The 15,323-nt window shown below is 37.5% G+C and overlaps 1 protein-coding gene across 2 annotated transcripts in view; it reads right to left on the reverse strand.

Moving 5' to 3' along the window:
• Nucleotides 1–15,323, reverse strand: part of F13A1 (coagulation factor XIII A chain) — a 162,479-nt gene that overhangs the window by 95,960 nt on the left and 51,196 nt on the right. The window lies entirely within an intron of this gene.

Here is a 15,323-nt window from a genome sequence, read left to right on the forward strand (position 1 = left end):
TGCTTATGATTCTCTCCCTCTGCCCTGACCCTAAACAAACAAACAAACAAACAAACAAACAAACAAACTCTTTGTAAAATGGCTATCGGACTGACTCATCCTTGGAAAGCATCGTACCTGAATGAAGTGCACATGGTTGCTGGTCTTCTCAGCCCCATACATTTCTGTAAGTTACCTGTGTTTCTGTGTTTCCTCTCCTAAACTTATATACATAGTCTTTTTCTGACTCAAAAGAAAGAAAAAAGTACTTAGGAAAAGAAAAGTGTATTGAATAAATAAATTTAACGCATAAAATTATTAAATACTTTTTAAATGGTGTAACTTAGTCATTTATAGCATGTCAAGATAAATTCAAAGAATTTTTTTTTGAAAATACTGCCTGGAGCTTATTGTGTAAATGTAGGTGTCTTGTAAAATAATGTTGAAACTGTATATTGACACATTTTTGGTCAGATTGCATCAGGTTTGTTTTGTTTTTCATTTGAAAATGACATTAGCACTGATTAACTTCATGATTACCACATTTTAATATCAAGAGATATATATCAGTGCAATAATACTACAGAAATCCTAATGACTATAAACTTTGGGGTGGGCAGCTTCTTTGTTTCCTTCTCTGTTCATCCTTGCAATTAAGTTGTTTCTTGACTAACAAATCCTTTGATAATTTTAGCCAGAAATTAGTCTCTTAAGCTATTTTTGAGTGTAGATAGTGTGAAATAAAAATATTTAGCTTTGGTAATAACTTTTCCAAGATAACTTCACTCTAGAAAGATATTTTTCAGTGCTTTTATTTTATTAGAACATGCACCTCTTAGGAAATATTTTGTAAAACTTAACTTTTTTTTTTTTTGTATTCTTGCCACCTAAAAGGTTGGGATAGTTGGCTTGTAATTAAATTGCAAATTTAATATCACTGTTTGTTTTTTAATTCAAAATATAGGTATTTTTCCTAGTACATGTGATGCCACTGCAGCTGTAGTTGCAATTCCTTTGATCTTCTAGCTACCATTCATTTCTTCATAATTTACAATGAAGAACGTGAGATTCAGTGAATGCAGTTACTAATCCTTTTGAGGGATGAATCTCATTTCACCAAAATTAAATTGTATTTGCACTAAAATAATGATACAAGTTGATGATACACTCTGGAGTTGGAAGACCTCTTCACTTAAGAAGAGGCTTAGTCAGTTAAATTCTAGGTTACTCCTATTTTGTTCACCCACTGGGAAGTGTGATTTTTTAAAATATTGAAAGATGGCCATTCTAACCACCATCAAATATCTCTGTTTTAGGGAGATATAACATTAAACATTTAAAAGATATGCATAAAGGGAGGGACTGGTTATCTCCTCCCATATTATTTGCTTATTCTTCTATGGCCTACAAATACATTTTTGGAGGTTTGCTTTCACCATGATTTTTCATCAACGCATACTATTAAGAGATTTTTTTTTCTATTTATACTAGTCCCTGCAATTCTATGAAAGTGTTTCAATCAGAGCATACTACGATCATTAGAAATCTAATTACATTATAATAAAATATCAAACAAAAGTATTTTAGAAAAAATAAATTTAAGTTGCAAATATCAATAATAGCTAATGATGCATTTTCTCTTTAAAAACCCCCTTTTCAAGTTCTATCCACTGAAAAGAACTAGAAGAAACAACCAATATAGTAGCCATGGGTCTCTCGAGCCTGGATTATGGTCTCTAAATACCATTCATATCCCTCCCCCCTTCCTTACCAGAAGGTACTCAGGTTCCCTAAGAGAAATGACTCATTACAAATCTGGGTAAGGAAATGTATAAGACAAGCTTGAAATACTTCTTCCTACCAGAAAGTAAAAAGGCTATGAAAGATTCTAGGAGTCATGACAAAGGAATCAAATAAACTTAAAGGAATTCCCACTGTCCAAGAATAAGACAATTCAAATATCAAAAATAAGTCACTGGAAAGGATTAAAACACAAAAATGTCAATATTCATAAATTTATAGTAATTTTTAAAATTCATTGGTTATCTTTGCAGGGTGCTAAAAACCAACTCATTATTCTGATAACTTAGAAATAAGGAAAGAGACACATATCTAGACTCTTATATGAATACTACCTCAAAGCAACAAAATAATTGATGCTAATAAATGCAGAAGGGATGGTAGATTAGAATATCACCATTTTGCAATCCCTAATGAAATAATGAATCTAGGCTGAAATCACTTGTTAAAAATTAGTGAGGAATTTCATAATGGATGGATAAAACTGACAAAGCCTGACCCTACTGATAAATCTAAACATCACTAAGAGTGAAAACCAGACATTATGTATTGTCTATGGGATGGATGCCCTGGGAAGCATATAGCATGACTTACATAGTATTCTTGCTCTATGTTCCCATCCCTACCACAAAAAGAAAATTATTTTCTTGAAAATAAATCTGATTCTCAGATTTTTAACAGAAAATAGGGGCTAGAGTAATGTTACATGACTAACAAGGCATAGATGTAGCAAAATCTTAATAATTACTGAGACTGGGAGATATGTAAATAGATATTCATTGTACTACTCTTTCTACTTTTGAGTTGGTTTGTAAGTTTTAATAATAAAAGTAAACCTTGCAAAGGGCATAAAAGAAAACTTGAATAAATAAAAATATTTAAATGTTTCTAGTTGCTTGTGAAGATTCAATATTGTAAAAATATAGATTCTACCCAAATTAGTTTCTATAGCCAATGAAAACCCAACCAAAATTTCACTGATTTTTTTTTTTTGGAATTTTGCATGTTGATTAAAAAGTTTATCTGAAAAGACAATGCGATGAAAATAGCTCAAAAATAAAATGTTGAAAATGAAGAAGGATGGGAGGACTCCCTCCCCCGTCACATGGTAGATTGAACTTTGGCCCCAATTCATCTGTTCCTGTATTCATGCCTTTGCCATGTAACTACTAATCCTTCTTCCTAAAGGTAGAACATCCCCCTCTTGACTTTGGGGCTTACTTTAGCTAAAAGGTGTTGTCAAAGTGATGTAGGCAGGGGATTGGAATGTGTTTGCATACTTGAGCATATACTCTTGCATGTCTGCCATCACCATGAGAAAAATATGCCCTAGCAAGCCCACTAGTCTCAGGAGGATAAGAGACACATGGAGCAGAGCTCCTCTATAGCTTTGTGGTGAGGGGTGGAGCCTCTCTGGTTACTCTCATCCAAAGCAGAGCTGGCCAGTCCAGCCCAGTCTCCATGAGCCCAACCACAGACAAGCCCCCCAGATCCATGAGATAACATGCTTGTTGCTGTAGACCAGTGACAATTTCTGGTTCTTTCTTATGTAGCATTACTATGATTATAGCCATCTATTCTTTTTTTTTTTTTAATAAAGATTTTATTTATTCATGAGAGACACAGAAAGAGGCAGAGACACAGACAGAGGGAGGAGAAGCAGGCTCCATGCAAGGAACCTGATGTGGGACTTGACCCTGGGAATCCAGGATCAGGCCCTGAGCCAAAGGCAGACGCTCAACCACTGAGCCACCCAGGCATCCCTGATTATAGTCATCTAAAAGAAAGCTATAATGAAAACTGATTTTGACACAGTGATAGATAAATATATGCATAGAGCTAAATGTATATTAGATATTAGTAGATGATAAAGATGGCATTTAAAAAATCAATAGGTAATGATAGATCTGATCAATAAATGATGTTTTGACAACTGGCTATTCCTGTGGGAAAAAATTTTCAGTAAGATATTTTTCTCCCACTAACACAAAATTTATCAATAGATTTAAAAGATTTGCATGTGTCTCTTCCTGCCAACCCTTAATTGTTTAAGGGCAGGTTTAATTCACCTAAATTGTCCTGGACATGAACCGGTCAAGAAATGTAATACTCGATAAATATATAAAAAATGTTCAGTTTCACCAATAATTAGAGACACATGAACTAAACCATGAAATGTCAATGTAATACCATATTTTGCCCATCGTATTAGCAAATATTAAAACAAATGGCAATACCTGATGTCAATGAAGGTATGAAGATTTGGTATTCTCTTATAGTGTGGCTGCATTATAAACTACAGCAGCCTTTTGTAAAGAGTAGTTTGGCAGTATCTATGCAAATTTACAATGTGAACTGACTTTGACCTAGCAATGCCATTTCTAGATATTCATTCTACAGAAATAATATTGTTTAACATCTATGTGAAACATTCAATATAGCATGGTATGCTACAAATGAAAAATGGGAAGCAATCAGAGTATTTGTAAGCAAAAGACCAAATTGATTATGGTATAACCACAGCCAGTAGTCATTAAAAAGAATATGTATGTACTGATATAAAAAACTCTGTAAGATATATTATACAATGAAGTAAAATATAGAGTAATATGAATAAAGACTGCCACCTGTGTTTTAGAAAAATCCAAACTCTGTAGAAGTATATATGGACATTAATATGTAAAATTATAGCAGAGTTATCCAGAACAATACACACAGTTAAAGTATTCTACGGAGGTTCTCAAGGATCAGAAGTATGTGAGAAGGAAAGATCACTTTTTACCATATATACGACTACATGTGCATATTTGAAAAGGACAATGTATTCAATTAATTGTCAGCTAAAAATTAAAACCATTCAAAAATGCTTTAAGGGGTAACTGGGTGGCTCAGTCAGTTAATCTACTGACTCCCGGTTTCCACTCAGGGTGGAGAGATCAAGCCCCATGATGAGGTCTGTGCTCAGCACAGTATCTGCTTGATATTCTCTCGCTCTTCCTCCTCCTCTGCCCCATACCTCTGCCCATGCATGCATGCACTCTCTCTCTCATAAATAAATAGATAAATAAATAAATAAATAAATAAATTTCAAAAAGGCATTAGAGGATAAAAATACACCAAAACATTAGCAGTGTCCGTGATTTGTAGATCACTGAGTTCTTTTATGCTTTCAATATTTTTATTCTATAAGGCTTTCATCATTAGAAGAAAGTAAATTTTTTTAAAAAAACGTTTTTAAAAAGCTAGTTTTAGTGAAGCTGCCTATTTAATAAGAGGTTAAGTTCATCTTTTAAGTATCAATTTTCCTCATTATTAGATATCACCATATAACCATGCCTTTTAGACCTTCTTCAGGTCTCCCTGCCCCCTTTTTTTCCCAGTGTAAGCTAGATCAAACCCCATTCCCTTAGTGTCCTATGGATGCTGTGGTCACTTCTGTCCAATGAAGATTGTTCTGTGATTTGGTTATTAATTGAAAATGTGTGTTTTTAGTATTTACCATGTGCCAGGAAATTTCACCGCATGGTAAACACACACACACACACACACGCACATGCACGCACACTAAACTCATTAAAACTCATAACATCTCTAAAAGAAAGGCACTACATTTTCCTCATTTTATAGATGAGTTAACTAAGGAAGACATTAGTTATCTTTCCCAAGGCCATTGTACTAGTAAGAGGTGAAGCCAGGACTTAAATACTAAGCTGTCTCCCAAGTAGACTGTGACTTTTTGAGTCCAAGGGATCAGGTCTCTGCATCCCCCGCACCCAGCACAGAGTGCCTGGGAACTTGGCACAATAAATACCTTCAGCAAGATTGAGAGATGGGGATGGATGTCTGGAGCTTGGAGAGTGAAAGAAGAAGAAAGTGAAGGATTTACTTTTGGGTTTTGGGTTATTATTGATGGAAACTTACAAATTTAAATGGCAAACTATGAATAAGGAGGAGTTCTGAGCTTGAGACTAGGCCACCCTTTTCCTTCCAGCGGCTGAATTAAATCTCACCTCAGAACCAGCGGGCATAATCATGAATCTACAACAAGGCAAGGAAGTCAAATGGGAAGCCTTGATTTTAATTTTAAATTTATTTATGATTTTAAAAGAAGATTGAGGGTGGAAAGCAGTGCTTTCTTTCCCCCGTTTTTACTCAGATCTGTCACTTTAAAATATAGTTGTCCAAAGCTAGGATAGAAAAAAAATTACATCACCATGGAAACTCAAAAAAAAAAAAAATCCCTATGTTTGATAGGCTAACAAAAATAGGAAAACTTAATCATTTGCCTCTGGCAATTTTTGTTGTTGTTGTTTTGTGTGTGTTTTTGTTTGTTCAAATTTTTGATTTGTTTCAGAGGCATATTGAGGTTTTACTAGATCCTGAAGCAAAAGTGAACTCTCTACCTTAGTAAGATGGGGGATGCTACTAAAAATAAAAACAGTGACAAATAACCCACTGCTCTAGAAACCTGCCTTTCTAACCTTAAACTGTTAGTGTGTGTGTGTGTGTGTGTGTGTGTGTGTAAGTGTGGGGATTGGGAGCTGTACTTCTCAAATCCGTGAGAGCTGGTAGGAGAAACTAGGTCTAAATAGCTTAAAGAGTTAGTAGCAGTACCAAGGATCCATTGACAACTTCTGGATACTAAGTGACCTCTGGCAAATTAAACTCAGGAGAAAAACAGATTCCATGTGGCATCATTGGTGAATGTGGCATGAAACGTCCATCTGCTTTACCCACAGCTCTGCCACCAGAACAGACCTTCCACATGCCTTGTAAAGAAGCACCTTTCCAGGGTGAGTAATAGGAGGCAAGTAGTAAGGAAGAATGACCTCATTTATTTTACTATTCCTCTGATAGGAATAATGGGGTAGTTTAAAACTACATAACAACAACATTGTGGGTTGATCCATTTTGGGATTCACTTCTAGGGCTGATTTCAGCCCCCTTGGAAATTGCCACTCGCCTCCCCACACACACAGAGAAAGTAAGAATTTATAGCAAACATGTAAAAATGAATGCAGAGCCTATTGATTTTAGTATCTGTATAACTTCCTTGGGAGAAAGAGGGCTATTCATCACTGCCTGGGCTCAAAGTTTCCTTTTGCTTATTTACATGCTATTTTAAAGTTAAAGTAAGTCCCATTTCCAAAGTCACTAAAGTCAAGCTCTGCAAAGTGAACTCAGGGGTGAAAGAAAACTACAGTGCCGGGGATGCTATCATATAAGTTCTCTCCTAAGAGACTACCTACCAGCTTAAATCAGAATTTGGTTTTGTTTCTGATGCTTTGGAAAAAAAAATAATAGCTTGGTCCTTTCAAAAAGGCAAAACGTGTCACCTCCTTAGATAAAGGAGAAATTTTGAGTGAGGGGATTAGGAATAGCTTTTCCTGTCTCCCCTTTCTCTAAAGGCTGAACATCACTAAAGAAAGAGGCAAGATAGGTTGGTTGAATATAATCATTCTTCAAGGGAGTGGCTTCATGTGCAGAGCAAATGTGACTGAGTTGGCGCCGTCATGGTACCTTTTCCATCTCAAAGGAGATCAGAGGGGGTGGAGAACTCCAGCAGGCTGTGTGTGATATCGGCACGTGAGGAACCACTTCCCATCTCTGGGAGTTGGAAAATGGTAGAGCAGAGAAAAGAATGGCATTTCCAGGGTCTGTGCTTTTGTGTTTTTCCCTTGTAAGTGTCCAAGGCCATCGTCTTCCTAAAATGGTCTAATACAGCCAATTTTGAGGCCCACTTTTCCACCCATTAACTCTGGAAAGAAATGAATCCAAGAAGCACAGTCAAGTGGTTCCTCAACAATTGGATCCGTTTCATTCCTTACGAATATATTGTATCACATTACAGCTCAGGCCAGCTTGGGAAGTTTATTTGATTTGTGCTAATTTGCTAGTTTTGCTGGTTAAGGACTTTTCAGGTACTTAAATATCTTCAGAAGATAGACTATTATTCATAAAGCAATTCTACAAAGAAAATGTCAGAGAATCTTTACTTAGCACATATCCTCAAAGGGAGCCTGTGCCCTTGTTGGCATGCTTATTATTTTTTTCTTTTTTTGCAAAGAAAACTGTCGTTTGATCTTATAGCTATCAACCTGGTTTCATTTTTATTTATTTATTTATTTTTAATGACAGGACTTTCCAATGTTGTAAAACATCACAGAAACTTCCCGGCTGGCACCTACTTCTTGTTTCTCTTATTACACATGACAGTATACCAACAGTTAGGTTTTAAAAAACAAAAGAACTTATCCTGACCAAGTAAGAATATCCAAGTTTTGGCCTCAGCTTGTTTTCTAATTTTCTATATGACCTTGAGAAATTTATCTAACACCACAGAGTCTGTTTTCTCTCTTGAAATATGAGGCTCATAATTTTCTCTCTGACTCTCAGAGTGGTGGTTATCAATTCAGTCCAGCACATACGTTGGACGTTAAGTTGGTGCGTGGCACCATGCTACACTGAATGAGAGAAGAATCCTACTTTCTGAAATACACAACACAGAGAGATACTGGCTTTTAGTATTCTTTGAAGAGTATAAACAACTACAAAAGGAATTATATACCACAAGAATTGGCAGATGAATGTGATTCTGGCTTAGGCCCTCTCAACTCTGATCCTTCCAGAAGTATCTCATAAACAGCTTTGCACCTTGATTCTGGGGTCATCTACATGCCATTGGAAAGAATGTCTACTGCACATTCTCTGAGCTCCCTTCTGATTGTAATGCCATACTGAGTAATGCTGATTTGGTGTAGAAAGGATGAATGAGCCTTTAATGTTTCAGACTCTTACAAGGGTGATATATGCTGTTTTTTTGAATAGAAGTTTTGAATAAGTAAGGGCTTAAAATTTTCACATGAGCTTTATTAGAACTTCATAAAAAATCAATTAACCAACTATCTGATTGCTATTCTATGAAAATACTATTCTAGGGGCTGGAGAGGGTACAAAGATAAGCCACTGACCCATTTCTCCCCACTCCGCGGCTAGGCCAGGTGCTCCTATTATATGTTCTTGTGCCGTGACTTATTTTAATACTTTTTACAATTGTAATTCATGTTTATTAGTAATTCATTTGTGAAATCTTTGTGGAAGCTCTATGTGGGCAGACACTGTTTGTATTTTTCACTGCCATATTCCCAATGCCTAATTCAGATCCTTAATCATTTTCATTATTTTCATATTTTAAGATTATGATTTCATATATTAAGATTATTTTATAATCTTATTCATTAGTGGATGAATAAATAATACTACCATGAGTACTTACATTGTTATGGAGGGAGATATACCATCAATATTTGTGGATTGATGGATGAATGGCTCTAGTCTGAGGGTATAAATTCTGGCCTGAGCACAAGAGTCTTCAAAAGAAAGGGGTGTTAGTCACTGTTACCCCCGGAATACCAGAGCTGGTGTATTACACCATTCTGTACTAAAGGGTACAAAAAACAATGTATAATTTCAAAGCAAATAGTATAGAAATGAACATCATAATAAAACACGAGCTGGTCATATTTATTTACTATTAAAGGTATCCAGATATTAGAAACTTATTGATTTCTTTACATCAAATTTAATTGATTTCTTTGTTTAAAGGAAAATACAAAAGTCATATTGAATAAAAAGTTAGAAATACCAGATGCTAATTTGGTGTCAGATGCTAAGAGAGAGAAATCTACATACACTTGTGCCCACAAATTCACTCCCACACATACCATATATGTTTTTGACTTTTTTTTCAAGATGGGAAGATGTGAGATTGCATTTACAACTTATCTGTGATGGTAGGTGCAATGAGCCTAAAAAGCATTTACTTAGAATTATTAAATCAATGCAGTAAACATTTATTAAACACCTAGTATGTACCAGGCACTGTGCTAGGTACTGGGATACAAGGCTGAATGAAGGAAGGGAAAACCAGCAATGGGGAATGAGGGAGAGGGAGGGAACAAGTTAGGAAGAGAAGAAAGACCCCCCCCCCGAATATGATTGACGTCCAACCAAACAGAATAATCAAATACAGACCCAGAATACTAAGTCTTAGTTATGGAACATCTAAATCTTTCAGAATATACTATCTGGCACTAATGCTAGACTACCAATCTGGAGCACTATGAATTTAAATAAGGAAATACATCCCATAATTCAGAGCTCCTGAGCAGTTAGAAAAATAAGAGGAATTCACAATAAATGCCCAACACATTCCTGCTGCCTTTTTGGGTACAATTTTTTCTCTAACACCCTGGAGAAGAGCCCCTCATAGAATGGATCTGAAGCCTGGTTAGCACTATTAAATTAAAAAACTGACCAATAATTCTTCCTGATCCGCCCCTGCCCTCACTAGTGTGGTATTGCTATTGATCTCCATTAATGATTTAGTGATTAAGGAGGATAAATTGCCTATGAATGCAAAGCAAGCTGAAGGGCTCTCAGGATCCCAGCTGAACATTCTTCTATCAATAAGTACTGTATGTGCCTCTATAATTTTCAGCCCTGTGTCCTAAGCCACCTTGGGTATCACTTCTGCATCAAGTGTGCAGCATTTTCAGCATCTTGCCCACCTTGCTCTATTTTGTCAACTTATGATTTCCTCTTTGTTATCTTTTCTACTTGGGCAATGGTTCTCTTTTTACCTGCTTATCCAATTGCCAGACTGTATCTCTCTGAGTCCCTTGTTATGAATTAGCACATACAAGCACAAAAGTAGGTGGTTATCAGGCTACAATATACTGGGTTGTGTATGGAGTCCATCACACAGAATCCTTTTTTGGATTTTATGCCTCAGCTTCCAGGCTGGAAAACCACAGTGAGGGATCCCTAGGTGGCGCAGCGGTTTGGCGCCTGCCTTTGGCCCAGGGCGCGATCCTGGAGACCCGGGATCGAATCCCATGTCAGGCTCCCGGTGCATGGAGCCTGCTTCTCCCTCTGCCTGTGTCTCTGCCTCTCTCTCTCTCTCTCTCTCTCTCTGTGTGTGACTATCATAAATAAAATTAAAAAAAAAAAAAGAAAACCACAGTGAATGAAGTAAAGGGGTTTCCTATTTCCTAAACATTCTCTTGGAGATCTCAGTGAGCATTAACAAAAAAGATTTTGTTACTTTATTTTATTTTAGAGATGGAGTAGGGGCAGAGGGAGGGGGAGAGAGTCTCAGACTCTGCACTGAGCACAGGGCTTAATCTCATGACCCCGAGAAAATGATCTGAGCTGAAATCAAGACTCAGATACTTAACTGACGGAGTACTCGAGGCGCTTCTCAATGAGTATTAATATAAGAAAGTAAAAAGGTCTTATCTTAAGAACTGATACCAGAATTTTTTTGGAGGGAATGGTTTTGGAAAAGTGTGTAGTTCCCAGTAGTTTCCTTGTTGGAGGGACCCAAATAGCAAAATAAAAAAGCTTGGTGAACTGCTCTGTGTGAGAGAATTAACAATGGTCAGCTTCTAAGAGAAGATGCGAGAGGAGCGTGAGAACAAGGAGGAATGGCAGGGTTCAGAGAAGCAGCAATAAGGTGGGGAGAGACTGGGATTGGGTTTAGGGAGGAGTTGGTGAAATTTTAAGCAAAGTATACTCTCCTATATTTTATCATTATTTTTTTTTGTGATTATTATGTATACTAGTGGTTCTCTAAGTGTGGTCCCTGACCATCAGCATCAGCATCTCCTGGGAACTGGTTAGAAATGCAATCCTCAGGCCCTACCAGGCCACTCGATGATCTGAGGGAGCTGCCCAGAAATGGCTTTCACAAGCTGTTCCGATGCGCTCCCAGTTTGAGAAACAGTCTTTCCTCCTCTCACCACACCATATTACAGACAATGTCTAAACACAGAGATGATTTGTGTGACCTTTTTTGATGTTTCAAAGGCAGCACAGCTGTCAGCACTGGGAGAAATCAGATTCTGAGAGGTGGAGATGACCATGAGATATCCCCAACAGATTTGCAGAAATGTTGGGACACGCAAGGCCAAGGAGCTAGGGAGACTGTGGTAGCTTTCCCCGAGTTCTGGGGAGCAGAGAGGACCCTCCTGCCATGTTCCTGGAATAAGCCCACTTTCTACCTCCAAACTCCCAGTCTTTTCTCTATCAAGCCTCCAGCGTTCCTCTCCTTGCTTCTGGTTCTCTACGGATAACTTTGCTTTTCCCATCACCAGGAAAAAGAGAATCACAAAATGGGAACAACCTTGTCTTCTGTCCACTGAATCTAGAAAAGCTGCACATTTCACCCATCTTCCACATTGCTCTTATCACTGTAGAGGATGGACAGCCCCACCCATCAAGGGCTCTTCATCTGTTCTCTGTATTCTACCCAGGCAAGGACTTTATTCCCTGTCAGTTTTTCTCAACCTTGGCTTTAAAAAGCACCTACAGACCTTTTTTTTTTTTTTTTTTTTTTTTTTTAAGATTTCATTCATTCACTCATGATAGACACAGACAGAGAGAGGCAGAGACACAGGCAGAGGGAGAAGCAAGCTCCACGCAGGATGCGGGACTCCACCCACATGCAGACCTTTTTAAAAACCCTAAAGCCCAAGGGCATCTGGGTGGCTCAGTCAGTTAAAAGGCAGCTCTTGATTTTGGCTCAGGTTGTGATCTCAAGATGGTGAGATCAAGCTCCATATCGGGCTCTGTGCTAGATGTGGAGCCTGCTTCAGATTCCCTCTCTCCCTCTCCATCTGCCCCTCCCCCACCAACTCGCACACGCACGGTCTCTTTCTTTCTCTCTCAAAAACAAAACAGAACAAACAAATAAACCCTAAAGCCCAGGCTACACAGCAGACCAACCAGAATGTCTGAGATATGAGTAGCTAACTCCCCTGGGTAATTCTAATGTGCAGACAAGGTGGTGGACCATTACCTTCTTTCTGGGCAGTAAACTCACCTTTTCCTGGTTTGTCTCCATCTCCATAAAATTATGCCTACTCTATTCATCTTTAGAAATTCTTCTTTGACTTTCATATAATTTGTGTTTTGTAGAAAGTCTTCTTGCAGAAGATGGCAATAGCTGTTATCTCCACGTTCTTACTTCCCATTACACTGTAGCCTGTACCCATCTCTCTGGATTTTGTCCCCCATCACTGCGGTAAGGCAATCTTTCCAAGCTCCCCAGTGACTTCCATATTTCCACAATGTATGGCCACTTTCTTTGCTTATTCTATTTAACTCATCAGCAACAAAGAACCGGTTGCTGTCTTCTTGAATCAATCAATTATCCAGCTCTGTGACACCACACTCTTCTGATTTCCTTTAACTCCTTTTCAGTCTTGTACTCCCTTGTCTAGACTCTAATTGTTGATGATACTAAATCCATGTTTTTTCTTTCTTTAAAATTCCGTGCTAGCTTCTGATGGTGCCCATATTTGCATACCAAACTCAGCCATCTCCTTGGAGCTCTAGATTCACTGATTCAAGTGACTACTTGGTGTTTCCACTTGGATATCCCACAAATTTCACCAAATTTACATTTCTAAATGTAATTCTTAGTTCCACCCCTATGTCTTCCCTTCCACTTCCCCCAGACTTCCTATCTCTGAAAACGGCACCACCACCAACCTAGTTGATCAGATACCAATCACCCAGAGTTATTCTTGACCCCTTTCTCTTCTTTGCCTCCCATGATCAACCCCTCTGCAATTTCTGTTCTAAATCCAAAATACATCTCCAATCCATCCCCTCCTCTTCATCTCCACTGCCACCACCATAGTCCAGTCCATCATCATCTTTGTCCTGGGCCACAGCTTCCAAACTGATCTGTCTAGTTTTATTCTCACCTTTGTCTATTCAGTGATACCTGAGAGGGCCCTCTGCTTCCCTTCTATAATGCACCATTGAGGGCCAGGACCATGTTATCTAGACCAGATGACACTTTCTGAACAGGGAAAACTGGAAGCATCTCACTATGGATAGAACTTGAGAACAAGGCAATGATTAGATGGTAGAAAGTTATAAGACTATCCGCCTTCTGAATGACTCTCCTATAAACTCAATATGTTGGGCAACATGATTAATCCTTTTCACTTCTGGAAAACTGGCAACGGAAGTTGAAATACATGTAAACACATAACCCATTATACACAGTAATATAATCCTTTTTTGAGATTATACAAGTTGAGGTAAACCATATCATTTTCTAAATCCCTTAGGATGCTAGATAGTCATATGAAGTTACCTGATTTTCTTTTTTGTAATGCAAAGAAAGTCAATAACAAATTCCTAGTTTAAAATTTCTTTTATAAATATGAATGTTTATATTTTTTTTACAATAGGCCATGTCCTGCATACTCTTCTGTTTCGGTCCTTTGATAATTCTTTCTCTATTAGACCCCCCAATACTAGTGCTCCTTAGGGCTTGATGCTATATCTTCTTTCCTCAACATATTTTCTCCCTAGGTGCAGACGACTCCCAAGTTTATAACTCTGATTCTTGTCTCCAGATTCACAGAATGGAATACCTACTTGTCATTTTTGCTTGAGTATCCACAGTTATCTCCAACTTAACATTTTCAAAATCTTAGTTTGTCTCTACACCTTCATTCCCCTCAGTCTTTCCCACTTCTGTAAATAGCACCACATCCCTTCAGTCACAGAATGCTTTGTATCTGGTTGACAAGATTATTGTACACAAGAGTGCACCTTTGAGCAGCACATGGCCCCATTAACATCTCCTATTACCATCAACCTTGGACATCTGTCTCAGAGATAGGATTATTGGGTACAAGATGATGGGGCGGTGAGTTGGGAGTATAGGATTAGCTCAGTACCATCTGCCAACACTACTGGAACTGATAATTCAAAGAAAAGGTCAGTAGGATCCAGGTTTGTGTTATATACAAGTAGACAAGGTTGTTTTTCATTTATTATCTATATGTAAGTGCAGCTCAATCTGATTCAAATGCAACTCTCACAACCAATGGCCATTTAAAATCAGCAAAAAATATAGACTCATTTTGGAAGATACTGAAGAGCAATGCACAGGAAGTAAACAATGATATGGAACATCTCCTGTCCTAGGTCAGCTTTTATAAGTTTCATTATCTTATTTCTTAAGATATAAAAGTGTACCCTTTCCCATTAATGCTGTTGCAATGTTTGCTTCTGCCTCTGGAATTGAAAATCTCCATATCAAGTATGAAAGCAGAAGGCAGATAAAGAAGGGCAGAGATGGGGATGGGGGAAAACACTGTGTGACTAAGTTTTTAAATTAAATTGAGAGAAATCCTAGGACTTGACTTATTTTATTTGACTATAACTAGATTAAGCTCCTGTAACAGACAGAAAGGAAAACTCAGAATAGCAGTAGAGATTAAACTGTATTATATTAAACTAAAGTTACATGTTTATACATCCAGAGTTATGGCTTCTAAACTTTGCACCGAACACTCTGCATATACACAAATATATGGGATTCTTTCAACATTCAGGCTTTCTATTCTTAAATTAGGGAGATAGAGAAGTTAGTTTTACTATGGAAAAGATCAACTTTATCCTATTTTTCTGAAGCCAGATTATAGGTCCTAATAGTCTTGAAAGCCTATTTTGTT

Source organism: Canis lupus, chromosome 35, assembly GCF_011100685.1.
Source record: "Canis lupus familiaris isolate Mischka breed German Shepherd chromosome 35, alternate assembly UU_Cfam_GSD_1.0, whole genome shotgun sequence".
NCBI lineage: Eukaryota > Metazoa > Chordata > Mammalia > Carnivora > Canidae > Canis > Canis lupus.